This window comes from Nerophis ophidion, linkage group LG08 (genome assembly GCF_033978795.1).
Source record: "Nerophis ophidion isolate RoL-2023_Sa linkage group LG08, RoL_Noph_v1.0, whole genome shotgun sequence".
Classification (NCBI taxonomy): Eukaryota; Metazoa; Chordata; class Actinopteri; order Syngnathiformes; family Syngnathidae; genus Nerophis; species Nerophis ophidion.
Window position 1 is genome coordinate 32,719,898 of NC_084618.1, and position 20,591 is coordinate 32,740,488.

The window sequence follows — 20,591 nt, forward strand, 5'->3', positions numbered from 1 at the left end:
TGCCTTATTCGGCATTGCCTTATTATAACCCTAATCCTCTAACCCTGACCCTAACCCTAGCCAAATAACTCAAAATTAAGTCTTTGTAACTTAGAATATGTTCCCCTCGTGACCAAATAACACTAAATTAAGTCCATGTTACTTAGAATATGTTCCCCTAGTGTCCATCCATCCATCTTCTACCGCTTATTCCCTTTTGGGGTCGCGGGGGTGCTGGCGCCTATCTCAGCTACAATCGAGCAGAAGGTGGTGTACACCCTGGACAAGTCGCCACCTCATCGCAGGGCCAACACAGATAGACAGACAACATTCACACTCACATTCACACACTAAGGACCATTTAGTGTTGCCAATCAACCTATTCCCAGGTGCATGTCTTTGGAAGTGGGAGGAAGCCTGAGTACCCGGAGGGAACCCACGCATTCAAGGGAAGAACATGCAAACTCCACACAGAAAGATCCCGAGCCTGGGATTGAACCCAGGACTGCAGGACCTTCGTATTGTGAGGCAGACACACTAACCCCTCTGCCACTGTGAAGCCCCCCTAGTGTCCAAATAACTCTAAATTAAGTCTTTCTTACTTAGAATATGTTCCCCTAGTGTCCAAATAACTCTAAATTAAGTCTTTATTAGAATATGTTCCCTGAGTGTCCAACTAACTCTAAATTAAGTCTATGTTACTTAGAATATGTTCCCCGAGTTTCCAAATAACTGTAAATTAAGTTTTTATTACTTAGAATATGTTCCCAAAGTGTCCAAATGACTCTAAATTAAGTCTATGTTACTTAGAATATGTTCCCCTAGTGTCCAAATAACTCTAAATTAAGTCTTTATTACTTAGAATATGTTCCCCGAGTGACCAAATAACTCTAAATTAAGTCTATGTTACTTAGAAAATGTTCCCCGAGTGTCCAAATAACTCTAAATTAAGTCTTTATTAGAATATGTTCCGCTAGTGTCCAAATAACTCTAAATTAAGTCTATGTTACTTAGAATATGTTCCCCGAGTGTCCAACTAACTCTAATTTAAGTCTATGTTACTTAGAATATGTTCCCCGAGTATCCAACTAACTCTAATTTAAGTCTATGTTACTTAGAATATGTTCCTCGAGTGTCCAAATAACTCTAAATTAAGTCTTTATTAGAATATGTTCCCCTAGTGTCCAAATAACTCTAAGTGTATGTTACTTAGAATATGTTCCCAGTGTCCAACTAACTCTAAATTAAGTCTATGTTACTCAGAATATGTTCCCCGAGTGTCCAAATAACTCAAAATTAAGTTTTCATTACTTAGAATATGTTCCCCAAGTGTCCAAATAACTCTAAATTAAGTCTATGTTACTTAGAATATGTTCCCCACAATAAAGTGTTACCAAAAACATATATCATTTTCTTGAATTTGAAAAAAAAAAAACATTTTATTTTTCACTACAGAAGGGTTCGGCGAATGCGTATATGAAACTGGTGGGGTTCGGTATCTCCAACAAGGCTAAGAACCACTGGGCTAAAATGAAGGTTTAACGTCGGCCTGACTCGGCTGTGATCGTTCCATACACGAGTCGCAACCCGGAAGTGTCGTCAATATGCAAATTCCGCAATCAAACTCTCCAGCGCTTAGGACCTGTGGACCATGAGAAATTAAGCTTATCGATACGTCGCCGCCAACATTGTAACGCGCGGTAACGGCTGTTTAATAGCAATTGGGCTTCGGAGTCAGAGGCTAAACATACCGCGCCTTTGCCGCTGTGTACCAGCATCGAGATGGGCAGTGGACGAGACATCGAAGCGGACAGAAGTGTGGTTAACGTCAGCTAAGTGCAGCTGTGTCCTAATGTGAACGTCGTCGCTTTTGCAAAATGAAAGGTCGACCGGTGGTTTTGGAGCAGCACGTTCGAGGTGAGTGACTTTCTCTCGCGGGGTGCCTAAAAAGTGTCCTCTGTGTTAGCTAGCAGGCTAACGACATGTCAACGTAGCGTGCTAATTTATTTTGTTTTGTATCTTTATCTTGTTGGTAGGCAAATAGAGAGGCGGTTTACACGTTGATCACCCCTTAACGTGTCGTTTGCTGCTTTAGCATTCGCTGGCTGGGCAGCATAACGGAAGTAACCCGGATGACCAAATGTAGTTTTGGTAATGTAACGGATACATACATGTTGGATGAAAAATGTACCATGACATGGCAGCAAGAGGCACCGCCTGACGTTCATTTACAATCTCTGCCACGGGGGGAGTGACTTTAAGCATTCATGGCTTGCTGTGTGATAGGCGCGCTCGTGGCTGCTGTTCCCTCCTCAGCAGTTCCACGTCTGCGTAAAAAAAAACAGAGGAGGGGCGGCATCCTCCTTCTTGTTCTCCGTCATATTGTCTGCAAAGCTGAACTTAACGAAAGCTTTTTAAGGGCCGGCCCGACATCATCCGCGAGCTGCTCTCAGACCAGGTAGTTTTTGTCACCAATGTGTTTTCTTACTAATCTGAACATATAAGTAAACATGTGTTTATGTATATTTAAATATTTGTTTATGTTTTATATAATTTACATTTCCAAACACTAATTACGAGATTAAAACAAAACTACCATAAGGAAATAGTAAACAAAATAATGTAGTTGTTTCTACCTTCATTAGAAAACAGAACAGCAATAGTTTTTAACAACTTGTTGTTTCTAAGATATGCATTTAACTAGAAATATTGTACAGACTGAAGTACAAACGAGCTTAAAGGCCTACTGAAATGAGATTTTCTTATTTAAATGGGGATAGCAGGTCCATTCTATGTGTCATACTTGATCATTTTGCGATATTGCCATATTTTTGCTGAAAGGATTTAGTAGAGAACATCGACGATAAAGTTCGCAACTCTTGGTGCTTAGAAAAAAAAGCCTTGCCTTTACCGGAAGACGCAGACGATGACGTCACAAGGGTGAGGGGTCCTCACGTTGTTTTTAATAGGAGCCTCCAGCAGCAAGAGCTATTCGGACCGAGGAAACGACAATTTCCCCATTAATTTGAGCGAGGATGAAAGATTTGTGGATGATGATATTGATAGCGAAGGACTACAAAAAAAAAAAAAAAAGTTAAAAAAAAAAGGTGATTCCATTGGGACGGATTCAGATGTATTTAGACACATTTCCTGGAATAATTTTGGGAAATCCCTTAACTTTCTATTGTGTTGTTAGTGTTTTAGTGAGATTAAATAGTACCTGATAGTCGGAGGGGTGTGTCCACGGGTGTCTTGAGGCCAGTGTCTGAGGGAAGTCACGGCAGATACAAGGACGACGCAAACTCCATAGATCTCCAGTAAGAGGCGACTTTTTAACACAATTTTTTCACCGAAACCTGCCGGTTAACAAGTGGTTGGGAACCATGTTCGCTTGACCGCTCTGATCCATAGTAAAGCTTCACTTCCGGGAATTTTAAACAAGGAATCACTGTGTGTTTGTGTGGCTAAAGGCTAAAGTTTCCCAACTCCATCTTTCTACTTTGACTTCTCCATTATTAATTGAACAAATTGCAAAAGATTCAGCAGCACAGATGTCCAGAATACTGTGTAATTGCGCAATGAAAAGAGACGACTTTTAGCCATAAGTGGTGCTGCGCTAATATTTCCTAAAAGTCTGTGACGTCACGCGCATGCGTCATCATTCCGCAACGTTTTCAAGAAACTGCAGGAAATTTAAAATTGCAATTTAGTAAACTAAACCGGCCGTATTGGTATTGTTGCAATGTTAATATTTCATCATTGATATATAAACTATCAGACTGCGTGGTCGGTAGTTGTGGGTTTCAGTAGGCCTTTAACAGTATTGACTGTCACTCAAAAGGAAAAAAAATTACAGCCAGAAAGATTTTTTTGAAGATTCATAAATTGGGTATCTTTCAATGGGCTTCCCGGGCAACTATTTTGGCCAAGAGACAAACAAGCAGAGTTTCCTTGTTCACATACTTATGAAGTATTTCATGAACAGGATTCAGTTTAATTTTAAAACCTTATTTGAGCAGTATAGGGCCTCTTTAATAGGATATTAGATAGTATCCACCTTTTCTTTGTTAGCTATAACACAAAGCTAATATGAGGATGTTTTGTTCAGGTCGTTTTACATTTATTGACCAATGTTGAATTGCTTTAAACATCTTTATTTTACATTAGAATTAATCCAGACCCGAATGAGATGGTCATGTCCCTTAATATTTGCTGATCTGTGGTATAATTTTAAAGTGGATCTTGTCCTAAAAAGGTGCACCATAGTACTGAATCCAACCCTATACGATTATTGCATCTATATTTATCAACACTAATTGGTTTAACTGTCCTAATGCTGTTAAGCCCATGCGTAGTCAAAGGGTTCTACTGTAATCAGAACGCTCAGGATAAACACATTAATGACACAGCAGTTATTTACACTATCACAGCTATTCATTTTAATTTGATGTTGAGCTGGGCGATATGGCAAAAAGATGATCACGATTAATTTTTTCATATCATCTAATCTTGATTAATATCACAATACGTTTTTTTTTAATCAAAGGTGTATTGTCCCATGCAGGATTATAGCGAGTACTGTTGCATCCATACTGTTTACGACTGCAGTATCTTGTAACAGACATTTCTGCCATGTACAGGTAACCCATGCAACTGTCCATACCTAGTTTTAGGGGCACGGTTTGCTTCTTTTTCAGTACATTTTGTAGGAGTAAAGAGAACAACTTTTCTTCCTCTCAGTTATTTTGTTTTTTTGCTTCTGCAGTAAACAAAGTATCATTGGTTCAATGAATACTACAAGACCTATTTGAAGTTACCATTTACTAAACCACACTTTCCAATGGTAAATTATTTGTATGATTGTCTTATACACATCAATGCTTCTCACTAATACTTTGGCAAACAGCAAACGGTGACCAAGATTGTGGTGTTTTTTAAAACTCAAATTCTATAGCTTGGATTTAATAAAAGTACATTAAAGTGTAGCTTGAATTTGAGGTACTGTAAAAGAATGTGTACCAACTAGGGGTGTAACGGTGCACAAACATTTCGGTTCGGTACGTACCTCGGTTTACAGGTCACGGTTCGGTTCATTTTCGGTACAGTAAGAAAACAACAAAATATAAATTTTTGGGTTATTTATTTACCAAGTTTGTAAACAATGGCTTTATCCTTTTAACTTTGGGAACACTATAATAATTCTGCCCACGTTAATCCACATTAAACTGCCTCAAGTTGTTGCTTTGATTAAATAAAATGAATAAAACTTTCTTCTACATATAAAAAGTGCAACATTAAACAGTTTCCATTGAAACTGTTTGTCAACTCATCATGCTTAATTTTTTACAGCATTTGGGAAGCCTGTAGTTGACCTTTATTATGTAAATGTTGTATTTTTATCAACATGTGATAGCAGGGAACCTGCTATTCAAAACTAGGCTGCTACATTACTAATGATTCATGTAACTATAGCTGACAAAATAGTACAATTGCAATAGGAGAGACTATTCATCCCTAAACACAATGGAGTTCAATGAAATAACAGACAGACAGGACTTTGCTGCCCCTAAAACACACACACACACACACACACACACACACACAGCAAAATGAGCTAACGTTACGCTAAAAGCTAATTAGCCCTCACCTCAAGCCTATACTGTGAGCTAGCTGAGCTGCAGTTTAAGTGTCTAGAAGGTCAACGGGCTCATAGTGATGTTTGTAATAGTTGTGACTGGGAAGTGTGTAGTATAATTTGGGTAGAGTGCGCTGCTCCCCTGCTAAACGAATATCTCTGCTGGACGCTAAAGCATGGACTACATTGCTCTGAAGTCTGAATACGCACTGCTGGTTGGCTGTTACATCGCTCAGAATACGCACTGCTGATTGGCTTTGTATGTAACCAATCAGATGGTAGGGTGGGCGAGACAATGCTTGCTGCTGAGACAGAGCCACAGAGGCAGAAAGCGCAGCTTGTGAAGACTTCTGCTTCCAAACTCGTTCGGTATGCCCGCGTGCCGAACCGAAACCCCCGTACCGAAACGGTTCAATACAAATACACATACCGTTACACCCCTCTACCAACACAAAACAAGTCTAATGATTACTTCAGGAACAACATGTTTTTTTTATATTAACACAAAAAGTGTTTGCATAGTGTTTTAGTATATGTTATATCAGAGGTGTTGAATCTTCGCAGGCACAAACAAAAAGTCTAATTTGAAAATATTTCGATATAAAAATGTATTTTTCTTACTAAATTAGTAACTTTGTTTATTCTCCCAGTCAGGACCAATACAGTCAGTCACAATCACAAAGACATGTGAGTGCCTGCAAGTCCGCATTTAGAGCAGGATTACTGCGTACCACAACTCAAGCAGTCACGAAAGTCTGTCACTGAAGTTGCTGCTCCTTTTAAATGTTATGTTTCAACTTCGATGCCAGTGTTAGTCATAAGCTGCATTTCCATTGCAGTTTTTTGCAAAATACATGTGATATTTAAAATTTTTTTGACAAAGTACATTCGCAACTTACAGGTGTTTACATCAAAGGGTGTTTTGCGTCATGAGGCGTAATTCTCGTAAAATCTTATCTTGCGAGACTCCACTTTGAGGACGATATTGCAGCCACGGCTGTTGCCGTAATGTCATTAGAAGGCAGCGGGTGATCGCTTAAAGGCAATGTCCTGTTTGGGCATTAGGGTCTCTCCGAACCTGCGGGGCGGTAGCCGGAAAAGAACCCGCGAAAGTAAGTCCTCTTGTCAATCATTCACAATCTTTTGCTCAGCGAAGACGAGCAAAATATTGACTTTCCAGTAAGAAGTGCCGCAAAGTTACACAAATTTGGAGGAAAAACATAAGTTTATAAAGCCAAACGTCCTGTTGTGGGACTATTTCAGCGTCAAATAGGGTGATCGATATGAGCCCATCAGCACGGACGAACGAGCGAAAATTCCACCGTGATCACATGATGGCAATAAACAAAAAGACAACATTGGACATAATTTTTCCAACTGGTGGAAAAAAAAGTCACTTTAAGATGATCAATATTTATATAGGTTACAAAAATCCATTCACATAATTTTTGTTTGTGGATTTATTTAGGATAAAGTTATTTACTTTCAAATTACAGTACATTGGTAAACAATACTAAAGTAATACATGCACATAATGGCAATAAACAAAAAGACAACATCCGACAAGTTTTCTAACTGGTAAAAAAAAAAAGTCAGTTTAAGATGTTCGATATTTATTTAGGTTACAAAAATCCATCCACTTAATTTTTGTTTGTGCATTTATTTTGGATAAAGTTGTTTACCCTCCAATAATAGTACAATGGTAAACAATATTACAGTAATAAATAATTACAGTTTATTGTATCATTCCAAATGGTTACTTGCATTATGATTACATTACCTTATCACTGTATAGTTTGGGATTATTTATTCAGTTTAAGAACATGATGTAGACACAATCTAAAAATTGTGTATCCCTACTATCGGTTGACTCTGAGCACATCAAACGTGCGATCACAAAATATCAAAGAATCTGTCAAATATTCTTTGAAATATGAGCTGCAATCTACGGCTCATAAACTGAACGAACTACAAAACAAATATGGCATTGAGTTTTAATGAAGAGTTTTAATGCAGCCCGAAAGATGAGTTTACTGGATAGAAAACTAAACTGCAATTTTTCAATGAAAGAGACTTATGTTTTAAATCCACTGAATTTCGCAATAGCAATTTAATGTGTTACTGACGTCACACATCACACCGTTTAAGATGATGTCAGTTGACTTTAAGCGCCCTCTGGATTGGCTTCCGCTACTCCAATAAGCGCAAGTGCAAGCAATCAGATGCTCCTGTTGTGGCTGGCGGCAGACTAATGGTGTAGCGACACACAATACCTTCTTAATTTGTAAATTATCCACTCAAAGGATAAAATAACAAAACAGTAAGATGCCAAGACCCTAAGTCAACTTGACTCATCATCTTTGTAGTAGGAGTTCCGTGCAGCGCTCGCACTTGGTTGACGGCACGATGTGCACAGTGAACTCCATTGTAAATATGTTTGTTTTTAATTTGTTTGTTCAATTTTATTTTATGCTTAAATCTAGCATGTTCGCATTGGCTGACTTTGGCTAAAATAATGGTTATTTTTCACACAACTTTGTCTCACTCTTGTTTACTAGCTCGCAAGATAAAAGCTAACACTCACTGAGTTTGAGACCGCATCCTCCTTCCAGACATCCGACATGACACGCTTTAAATGCTTGCATATCACTGATGTATTGCCATAAAAACAAGGTGCACTTTGCAAAATGAGCAAACTATTCATGTTTTTAACAAAAATAAGACGAAATCTCCTCTAACTTCACATGCGTGTGACCTACTTTCGCCGGAAAGACACGAGTGATGACGTCACGGCTATTGTCGCCAAATATAATTGTCCACTAACCGTTAAAGCCCTAATGGTATTGTTTGAATGATGATAAATTAATGTGTTGTGGATTTCACTAATGTGGTGGTTTGAGGAAACACACTTGCTTTTCCAAACACATCTTTAATAGTGAACTGCCAACATGAGAATGCTCAACAGACGTGCTTAAAGTTTTAATGGCTTTTAAAAACATTGACACAAAGTCTAAGGTCATTGTGTTCTTCATGGTGTTTTTGAAACCGCACTATTTCTTTCCTCAGAATTTTCAACTGACTTGAAGTGTTTTGCCAGGATTATTTGTAACTTGTACATTTTAAAAATGTGCTTGTTCTTTTCTATAAAGCAAAAAAACAATTTTGAAGTTGTCTTTTTTTTTTTAATTATAATGCCATGATTTTGTCAGTCCATGTCGCATGGGAATACTATTTACTCCATGCGACCCCTGAGCTAAATCGATATTGACCCCTACTTTAGATGAACAAGAACAGTACTCCATACGGAACTGTCTGGCTGTTTATGGTATACCTGGGGACAGCCAATCTACAAAATATGCAAATATTAAGAGCTTTTAAGAAGAGAAAGTCCAAGAATAGCGTGAAGCAAGTGTGATGTCATGCTTGCTGCAGCGCTCTTCCTTTGTCAGGGACATCGTTGGGACAGAAGTTGAGTCTTTAAACACAAGTATTTTGTTGTCGAGTAGATTTGTTGCTAGTTGTTCATCATTTACAAAAAAAAGTAGTCAACAATTCTGTAAACACTTGAAAAAACCTCAAAAGAGTACATTGTACAAAAAGCAGCAACAATTGAAAATATGGCAAAACGGTAAAAAACAACAACTAATTGACAGATTTGTTTTAAATGTATGTATACATTTTTTTGAGCCTTTTAAAAAAAACAAAAAACATTATAGCGAATTATGCAAATTACTCTGACGGCAAGGTGACCACGACCTCCATTTTAGTAGTTTAGGGGAAACTAGGGGGCTTCACGGTGGAAGAGGGGTTAGTGCGTCTGCCTCACGATATGAAGGTCCTGAGTATTCCTGGGTTCAATCCCGGGCTCGGGACCTTTCTGTGTGGAGTTTGTGTTCTCCCCGTGACTGCGTGGGTTCCCTCTGGGTACTCAGGCTTCCTCCCACTTCCAAAGACTTTCACCTGGGGATAACTTGATTGGTAACACTAAATTGGCCCTAGTGTGTGAATGTGAGTGTGAATGTTGTCTGTCTATCTGTGTTAGCCCTGCGATGAGGTGCCGACTTGTCCAGGGTGTACCCCGCCTGCTGCCCGATTGTAGCTGAGATAGGCACTAGCGCCCACCGCAGCCCCAAAGGGAATAAGCGGTAGAAAATGCATATATGGGAAACTAGGACTGAGAAATTATATGATCGTGATTGTTGATCGCGATTTATGAGTTTGATCACAGTGATCAGCTGTTAGCATTTTTGCCTCCATCAAACATGGTGGAAATGTCTGTTAGAAGTTAATGCAGTAGTAAACCGAAGGGAAGCAACAAAATGGTATAATCTTGCAATGAACAAACTACTTTTATTGACCTTCATCCCTTGTGTGTCTGTGAATGTATGCGAGTTTGTGTACGTTTGCGTGTGTTTTGTGTAAGTGTTTGTCTGTGTGTGCGCGACCTCCCGTTACACCGCCCCGAAAGTCAGTCTCCTTACGACGTAACTATTGTTCAATCAGTGTTGTGCCTCGTCCCCTTACACAGCTGGAAGTGCAGCCCAGAAGAACAAAATAAATAATTATGTCTAACAATAGCATAGAACTTGAAACACAAGATTTAAAAAGCAGCACACAACTGCCTTGAATGCGGATTTTGCAGGCACTCAGAACGTCCATGTGACTGAATTGGTCCCGACTGGAAGAACACACCCAATAATTTAATTATGTATGTATGTATTGCGATGAGGTGGCGACTTGTCCAGGGTGTACGCCGCCTTCCGGCCGATTGTACCTGAGATAGGCACCAGCGCCCCCCGCCACCCCAAAGGGAATAAGCGGTAGAAAATGGATGTATGTATCTATGTCTGTATGCCTGTATATCAAGATAGATTCTGTTTGTAAAGTATCGAAATACATTTTGGTACCTGTGCCGAAATATTGGTTTCGGGACAACTTTAGTTGTATGCTCTTTTTGCTAACAAAAAAATATGATGGGAAATCCACAAAATATGCAATATTTTCTGTACGGTGCAACAAATTTAATCGCAAATTTGCCCAAAAATAGACTGCGATTTTATTTTAAACAAACTGTTGCACGTGTGAAAAGGAATTTCAACCCTTTCATCGCATTTTGCTCCTAAAAAAATCCATCCAATTTTAATAAACTTAGAGTAAAATTTTCGCCCATTTGTATAGCATGTTTTGAATAAATTTAAACCATGACCAAATGGACTGTGATTGCCGATCACTCACAATAAGAGCTGTAGATTGCGTGGACTTGCTGATGTCACACATTAGGAGGCAACAGGCACCACCTTTTAAAAGGCACACACTCAGACACGTACACAGCTTTCATATATATACATCCATATGCAGCTTATTTCAACAGCATTATGTCAGATATTTGAAGTTAATTTTTTAAGTATTACATTAGGCCTCTGTGATATAATGATTTTATCAATATACTCAAGTTTTTTGCTGCAGATGATTTCCCAAAAAAACAAAACAGTTTTTCTTCTATTGCTCCGGCATACTTTTTGCCCCAAGGGGCTTCCGTAGCCCTCGCCTACCCCCTTACTTCCTTAGTGGAGATTCAAAACCTGGCTATTGCTAACCAGAGCAAGACATTTGTTTCAAAGAAAATGAAAATGTTATCAGTACTTTGGTTTTGCGACAACTGGCATTGAGCAAATGGCAACGTTTTTAAAAAAGGCAGCAGCCCAAAACAGCCAAGTGTGGGAAATATAACTACCTTATGAGGTGAACAAGACTGCAACTCCTGCTAAAAAGCAGTGTATCGTGGTGGAAACATTTAACCAAGGCATGTTTGATGATTACAGTTCTGATGTAACATAGCACGTTACTGGTGATGTGGTTTTATGTAAACATGTCAGCGTCAAAAGCACCAAGTTCAGTGCAGGAAATATCTTTATACCAATAAAAGCAACAAGAACTGAACACAAAATGAACTCGATATCAAATAGAAAGAGGCAACATCACACACAGCGAACAAATACATACAACTGCTATTAAAGTGAAAACTTTCAGCTTGCAATCTAAACAATGCCCCCTGCTATGTAAGAACATTCAATCTCTTTATTAACCAGAAGTATCACAATCCAGTGAAAACATTCAACAGAACTGCTGAAACACAAGTGACGAGGCGCTGATGTGACGTCGCTAGGCAACAGGCACTGCCTTTTAAAGACACACTCACGCGCACTCTACTCAAATATGATACATCTTTTAATTGCATAAGCCATATATTAGATTTTTTCCAAGTAATGCATTACCTACTTCCCCTCGTAGTTAATCGAATTAATGAATGAGTAATTACAATTTTGGCAAAGTAATGGGAAACAAAATTGATTGCTTTTAAACGTAATTTTCCACCATTAATATGAGTGAAATTTGATCATCATGGCGCCGATCACAGGTGCTTCAGTGCTCTCTTGCGCTCTGTATTTGTGTGTGAATTGTGTGTCCACGTGCTCTTACACCCACGAAGAGCCAATAAACATCAAATTCATCACCCCTACGGACTTATTACCGGTCATCTTAGCGTCAGTTGCGGATTAGGTCCATTCTTTAAACAAAAGAGGGAAACAGCACTGAAGAGAAAAGAGAGCGGGAGCCCTCGTCCACAGAGTACGCCTTTACCTGGCATCTTTCTCCAACGTCCGCTCACTTCCCAGCAAAATGGACGAGCTTGCGTTGCTGATGAGAAGAAACAAGGTCTTTTCCTCATTTTGTGTTTTGTGCTTCACGGAGACGTGGCTGACTCGAGTTTTTCGGACACCACGGTTCAACTGGAGGGCTTTCATCTTCTCTCCGTGGACCGAGATGCGGGGCTCTTCGGCAAAACAAGAGGCGGTGGAGTCTGCTTCTTCATCAACAGCAACTGGTGTACAGACGTGATACCTCAACACTCCTCTCCTCTGGAATATATTTTCATTCACTGTAAGCCCCTTTAAACACGGCGTGAGATCATTTCATTCATACTCGTGGCTGCCTATATACCACCCAGCGCGGACGTGCCTGACGCTCAGCGCACGCTTGCAGACCAGATCTCCAGAGATGGGAATTTTCCGCAAATCCGCGGAATTCCGCCGATTTTGGCGCCGCCAGTAATTTGTAAAATATAATGCCAATGTGTGAAGGCCCCAGATTGGCTAGCTCTACAATCATCTGACGACATCAACCAATGACGTTGCCCGTTATAGGCGTCTACACGCGTCGTTTTCCGACAATATCTAGTCCCTGATCCTCAATTATTGGGAGCGTTTCTGAACTCGTATTCTTATAATATTATATATTATATAATTTGTTATAATAGAACAGAACAAGATGTCTGGTTTGCCGCTTGTCTCTGAGCACTACTGTCTGTTTTGTGGTTATTTTGACGTGTGTTTTGAGGACCATCGACTCACTTCTAGTGTATGAACGCCAGGAGTTGTTGAGGATAGGGGAGTCAGTACGGTCATGTGAACTTTACAATGCAAGAGACTCGGATTCATTTTTCCGTCCTAATGCTAACCTACCCGAGTGCTTCCGTCGGGTGAACACGCCGCTGCCCAGGAAGCGGAAACCCCGAGGAGTGTGATCCGGCCGACTGGTAAAAGTGAAAGCTTCGTTGGCACATCCTGACGAGGTGAAGATCTCTGCACTTCCCCTGGAGTACAGCGACTGTTTCGTCGCGGCGGGCGCTTCGACTGGTCGGCGGCACAGCGGGAGGGTCCCTGCGCGCTGCGCCCTCTTCGCTCATCTCACCGGGGCTCAGTTGGCGTGTCCCTGGCTAATCTTCGGCCTCAGTGCTTATATTGCAAGGACATTGTGAACTATGGATCTCGGGGAAAGGTGGCAATCTTTGACCAGGAGAAATCGGCAAGGCATCTAAGTAGTGATTTTACGGAGAAGTAATTTTTCACTGGGATCAGCCTTCAAACTGAAGTCAAACATCGTCACAAATGCAGCCTCAAATCAACTATCGAAGCCTCCCACCTCCGACTCTGCTCCACTCACACCAATCTACGACAGACGAGTCCATTCAGAGATACAATACACGATATTATGTATTTCAAAATTTTTGTATTTTGAATTCTGGTTAATCCATTTGTAGGCGTATTTTTGTCTATAATCCAAAAGTGTGCAAGAATTTGACATATGTGTAAACTTGTATAGATAAATTTCATGACATGATAAATTTTTATGAAAATATTTGCTAATTAATGTGAAATTTTGGTCAGGAGAATATTGTTAGATTTTGACTCAAAATAGCAGGAAATGCATCCTAAGCTAACAAAGATTTCAACATTTTTCTAGGGGGGGGCATGCCCCCAGAGTGCACTTTGTGTACTTGGTGACTTTAACAAGGGGAATTTGAGCCAGGAATTACCAAAGTATAGGCAGTTTATTAAATTCCCGACCAGAGTGGAGAACACTTTGGATCACTGTTACACTACAATAAGTAAGGCATACCATGCAGTCCCGCGTGCTGCTATCGGACTATAAGATCACGTGATGGTGCACTTAACTGGCCAAACCTGTTATGAAGACCATTAAGTGTTACACCGCTGAGGCTGTGGGGGAGCTGTGCGCATGTTTGGAGACAACAGACTGGGAGGCAATTGGAGCAGCCACGGACAATCTGGACGAGTATACGGACACTTGTGACCTCATACATACAGTTCAATGAGGCGCACATCATTCCAACGTGTACCAGGGCTTGTTATAACAACGACAAGCCCTGGTTCACACCCAAGCTGCGACAGCTTCGCAAGAAGAAGTAGGCTGTGTGGAGGAGCGGTGACCAGAATACCTACAGAGAAGCAAAGTAGCTCTTCAATAGGGAAGTGGAGAAAGCTAAATCTGTGTACTCTAACGGTCTACAGGAACAGTTCAGCTCCAATGATTCTGCGGCCGAGTGGAGAGGGCTAAGCCCAAAGCCCCCCAGGCCCTGAATGACCGGACTCTTGTTCATGGCCTCAAAATACATTACTGTCGGCATAAACGGCCTTCAGCTCATCAAAGCTCTGCTCCCCCATCATCACCCTCCCCACCAACGCCAGCACTTCATTAAAGGACTCCAAGGACATCAAAGGACCCTAAGTATATGACAGGACTTCTCCATCCCATAGGAGGATGTACACCTGAATATCTTAAAGCTGAACACGCGGAAGGCCCCACCTTCAGACCCTGCGCGGATCAGCTGGCTCCTGTCTTCACTGACATTTTTAACCCCTCTCTGGAGCTATGCTGTGTGCCGTCCTGCTTCAAGACCTCTATCATTGTCCCTGTCCCCAAGAAACCACGGACCACAGGACTTGATGACTACAGGCCGATGGCGCTCACGTCCGTGGTCATGAAGTGAGCGCTTGGTCCTGCCCACCTCAAGGACATCACTGCCCTCCTCCTGGACCCATTTCAGTTCACTGACAGAGCTAACAGGTCTGTGGATGATGCAGTGAACATGGCCCTCCACTTCATCCTGGAGCATCTGGACTTCCCAGGAACCTATGCAAGGATCCTGTTTGTGGACTTCAGCTCTGCCTTCAACACCATCCTCCCTGAACTGCTACGAGACAAGCTCTGCCAGCTCAGAATGCCCGACTCCCTCTGCAGTTGGATCAGTGACTTCCTTACAGACCGAAGACAGCACGGCAGCTGGGGAAGATTGTCTCGCACAGTCAAACCACAAATACTGGTACTCATCAGGGCTGTGTACTTTCCACCTGGCTCTTCTCCCTGTATACAAATTGCTGCACCTCTAGTCACCTGTCTGTAAAGCTGCTCAAGTTTGTAGAAGACACTACTCTCATCAGGCTCATCTCGGATGGCGATGAGTTCGCCTACACGAGAGAGGTGGACTGGCAGGTGCAGCCACAACCACCTGGAGCTGAAGACCCAGAAAACATCGGAGATGATCATGGACTTCAGGAAAGTCACAGCCTCACCATCTCCCCTCACCCCGATTGACTCTCCCACCCCCGTCTTCATTGTGGACTCCTTCCATTTCTTGGGCACCACCATCACGTCAAGACCTCAAGTGGGAGCTTACCATCAGCTCCCTCATCAAAAAGGCCCAGCAGAGGATATACTTTCTGTGGCAGCTGAGGAAAGTTAAGGGGCCCACTAGGGGTGTAACGGTACATGTATTTGTATTGAACCGTTTCGGTACGGGGTTTCAGTTCGGTTCGGAGGTGTACCAAACGAGTACACATGCTAGCAGCGAACGGGCTAGGACATGTAAAAGCCAGAGCTGGAAGACCCTCCTGCCTCGTTAAGATCTCCCATTTGGGAACACTTTGGCTGCGCGGTGCGATACAACAATGGAGGACGGAGGTTTGCCGAAATTGTTCAGCAGCTGCTTCTGACAACACGTCAAACATGTGTTGCACCTTTACTGCTTCCGGCTCCCAGAGTGTCTCCCCTGCGCTCCTCGAGCGCAAGGGAGACACTCCTCCAGGGCTGATGTATTCTTGGGGGCAAAACCCTTCCATAGCTCCAGACTCCAGGGTAAATGAAAAGTCTGACAATTAGTTGCAAATCGTGGCTTTATTGAGGTCTTGCACACAGCCAATCCAACAAAACACTAGCCACTCCCGCACTCTACCGCTCCCTCACCTCACATGCTGTCACATATTAAAGGTCCACACACACATACGCTACTCATAACACTGGTTCTCAACCTTTTTTCAGTGATGTACCCCCTGTGAACTTTTTTTTAAATCAAGTACCCCCTAATCAGAGCAAAGCATGTTTGGTTGAAAAAAAGAGACAAATAATTAAAATACAGCACTGTGTCATCAGATTCGGATTTATTAAATCGTATAACAGTGCAAAATATTGCTCATTTGTAGTGGTCTTTCTGGAACTGTTTGGATAGAAAGATATAAAAATAACTAAAAACTTGTTGAAAAATAAACAAGTGATTCAATTATAAATAAAGATTTATACACATAGAAGTAATTGTCACCTTAAATTGCCCTCTTTGGAGATTGCAATATTGATCCATCTGGATTCATGAACTTAATTTCAAACATTTCTTTATAAAAAAAATAAACCTTTAACATCAATATTTATGGAACATGTCCACAAAAAACGGCGGGCGGTGTTGATGAACGTGGACCCCGACTTAAACAAGTTGAAAAACTTATTGGGGTGTCAGCATTCAGTGGTCAATTGTACGGAATATGTACTGTACTGTGCAATCTACTAATAAAAGCACTTTATATGTAGAAAGGTTTTGTTAAGAAACCATTCTGAGCCTCATCTTATTTACTTTTCATTTTATATATGTTGACCACATTAACCGGCTATGGACCCTGTGTTTATGTATGGTATGCCATTGTTTACAAAGTTGTTAAATAAATAACCAAAAATGTATATTTTGTTGTTTTTCTTACTGTACTGAAAATTAACCGAACCGTGACCTTTAAACCGAGGTACGTACGGAACCGAAATTTTTGCGTACCGTTACACCCTTAGTGCCCACCAAGATGCTGGTGCAGTTTTACTCAGCCATCATCGAGTCAATCCTCACCTCCTGCATCAACTTGTGGTTCCCCAGCGCCACAGACCAGGACAGGGGTCACCAACGCGGTGCCCGCGGGCACCAGGTAGCCCATAAGGACCAAATGAGTCGCCTGCTGGCCTGTTCTAAAAATAGCTCAAATAGCAGCACTTACCAGTGAGCTGCCTCTATTTTTCACATTTTATTTATTTACTCTCAAGCTGGTCTTGCTTTGCTCGACATTTTTAATTCTAAGAGAGACAAAACTCGAATAGAATTTGAAAGTCCAAGAAAATATTTTAAAGACTTGGTCTTCACTTGTTTGAATAAATTCATTTATTTTTTTACTTTGCTTCTTATAACTTTCAGAAAGACAATTTTAGAGAAAAAATACAACTTTAAAAATGATTCTAGGATTTTTAAACTCATATACCTTTTTATCTTTTAAATTCCTTCCTGTTCTTTCCTAAAAATTTAAATCAATGTTCAAGTATTTTTTTTTGTAATGATTAATAAATACATTTTTATTTAATTCTTCATTTTAGCTTCGGTTTTTTCGCCGAAGAATATTTGTGAAATATTTCTTCAAACTTACTAAAATAAAAATAATCTGGCGAATCTCTCAAATCTGCAGAATCAAATTTAAATCTTATTTCAAAGTCTTTTGAATTTCTTTTAAAATTTTTGTTCTGGAAAATCTAGACGAAATACCATTAGTCTTTGTTAGAAATATAGCTTGGTCCAATTTGTTATATATTATAACAAAGTGCTGAGTGGATTTTAACCTATTTAAAATATGTCATCAAAATTCTAAAATTAATCTTAATCTGGAAAAATTACTAATGATGTTCCATAAATTATTTTTAAATTTTTTCAAAAAGATTCGAATTAGCTAGTTTTTCTCTTAATTTTTTTCTGTAGAATTTTGAATTTTAAAGAGTCAAAATTGAAGATGAACTACATTTCAAAATTTAATTTTAATTTTTTTTGTGTGTTTTCTCCTCTTTTAAACTGTCTAAGTGTTTTTTCATCACTTATTCCCTACATAAAACCTTCCGTAAAAGGAAAAAAAATGTATGACAGAATGACAGTTAGAAATACCCATTTTTATTTAGCTATAGATGTCCCTGTTGTACCCCCGCCTTCCGCCCGAATGCAGCTGAGATAGGCTCCAGCGACCCCAAAAGGGACAAGCGGCAGAAAATGGATGGATGGATGGATTAATGTCACTGTTGTTCAGCATGAATCTAGCGATCTCAATATATAGTATATCATACTTGCCAACCTTGAGACCTCCGATTTCAGGAGGTGGGGGTTGGGGCGGAGGCGTGGTTGGGGCGGGGTGTCGTGGTTAAGAGGGGTTGCGTATAATTCACCAACTCGAGTATTTCATATATTTTATATATATATATATATATATATATATATATATATATATATATGTATGTGTATATATATATATTATATATATATATGATATTGATAGATAGATAGTACTTCAGGAGATATATATGAAATACTTTACTTAAGTGAATTCTAGCTACATATATTTATTTTATTATATATATAAATGAAAGAAATAGTTGAATTTCCGACGGCACCTATCAAATACACAGTATAAAAACACAGTGTTCTACTAACTGTATTGTGCTTGCTGGGTACTAAAAAAAAACAAAAAAACTTACCCTATTCACTATTTGAGTAACCTTTGTTCTGCCATTTACGTATTGGCGAGCGATCTCCGAATCCGGGATTATCCTTCACGGATTTGTTGTAGACATCCTCAAATGAGAACGGGATGTTGCTTCCAGCTATCAGCATATCCATCTTTGTCTCAGCATAAGATACTCTATCGGGTCTCCATTTTGCAAGGTGGGCCATAATACTGGGTTGTGAACTATGCTGTGCTGCGGACGCTTTGTGCTTCGCTGACTGACAGTTCATGGCTGAATATCCGTTCGGCCGCCGTGTTGTTCAATAGAGAAGTCTGTTCTACAAAATTTACAGGCAACATACCCCTACTCCTTCGAACTCTCCTGGATAAACTGAAATTCTTGTTTCCAATCGTTCTGGAACTTGCAAGCTTATTTCTTCATTTTGCTCGTCGGCGGTGTAATAAATTGGGTTGGAGTCAATAACCAGGCGACGTGATGAAGTTACGTCTCTTTACTGTGGGCTTCAGAACAGACATCCGATCTATGTACAGTAGATGAGTAGTATTGTCCTGTTTAAGAGGGTCACAACATTGAGTCAGGTTCCCATGGAGTTGGAGTGGGCGTGGCCTCCAGCTCAGTCTGAATTTCGTGAGATTTTCGGAAGAAAATTTGTCCCGGGGAGGTTTTCGGGAGAGGCGCTGAATTTCGGGAGTCTCCCGGAAAATCCGGGAGGGTTGGCAAGTATGAGTATATGCTGTTGAGCCTACGAGAATTAATCAATGTAGTTTATTAATATTATTAAGGATATTGTCTTGATGCTAACAAATATCACCAAAGACGCTATAGTGTGTCATCCGTGTTGAATGAATAAAGCTTTCCTACACAACAACAAGAATTTTTTTTCTGTTTGAAAATGGAGAAATAAATTGCAGTGGTTTGAAACAACAATCTCAATATTTATTACTAGGACTTAACATGATGCTAGTTTATTTGCACAACCAAGTCTTCGTAGTTGTATTTGGGCATAGCAACCACAAAAAACTAATGCGATCTATTGTTCTTTCTTTACGTTTAGAAGCCGACTAACAACTATAATGATCCAGCCCTGTGTGCAGGGCAGGTTGGCTTATAAAGAAGCCTGATTGGCAACACGTAACAGGTGTATCTAGCTAGAGTGCCAATCAGAGCTAGGTATGGGAGCCAGCGCTCAGGACAGTGGTGCACTGACGGGAAACAGAAACCAAAATCAAGAGCGCTGGAAAGGGAAAAGCTCAAAACACAGGAAAAAAAAACATTACCAAAACTGTTAGTAGCAGGCTCAGCTGACAAAGAGTAAGATACAGTATCATCCCAATATACTAGTTTTTGATTAAATACAAGAGAAAGCCATTTTAAAACGATCTCTGCTATTTGTATTGAATGGGTTCTTTAAAAAATGTTTGTAAAAAAAATTTGGGATTTTATTTTTAGGCCATATCACCCATGCCTATAACACATTAATAACTTTCCCTCGTAATTAATTACAATAAATAAAGAGTAATTCCGTTAGTAATTCAATTACTTTTTTGGTAAAGTAAGGAGTAACTATAATTTAATCACTTTTTAAGTCATTTTCAGAACACAGCCTGTCACACAGCATCATGAACCAGTTGGTGTTCCTGGTAAAAAATCTTTGTGTGTATGTCCTATAATAATGTTATCTATAAAAACAACCATGTTAAAGGTAAATTATTTTCATGTTGCTGCTGACGTTTAAACATGTCCTCTGAAACCAGTGCACTTTATTTCACATTTCACCTGTATTTGGGATTGTGTCTGTGGCATTGTC

General features: G+C 40.1%; 1 protein-coding gene across 2 annotated transcripts in view; it reads left to right on the forward strand.

Moving 5' to 3' along the window:
• Window positions 1–1,545: 1,545 nt before the first annotated feature.
• mgat1b (alpha-1,3-mannosyl-glycoprotein 2-beta-N-acetylglucosaminyltransferase b) overlaps window positions 1,546–20,591 on the forward strand; it is a 31,559-nt gene continuing 12,513 nt past the window's right edge. Inside the window, exon 1 of one of the 2 annotated variants that reach the window (XM_061908304.1) lies at window positions 1,546–1,896. The gene's annotated coding sequence lies outside the window, so the exon portion shown is untranslated. Of the gene's footprint in view, window positions 1,897–2,292; window positions 2,438–20,591 lie in introns of those variants that run through there. The other variant, XM_061908305.1, reaches the window with a different exon arrangement.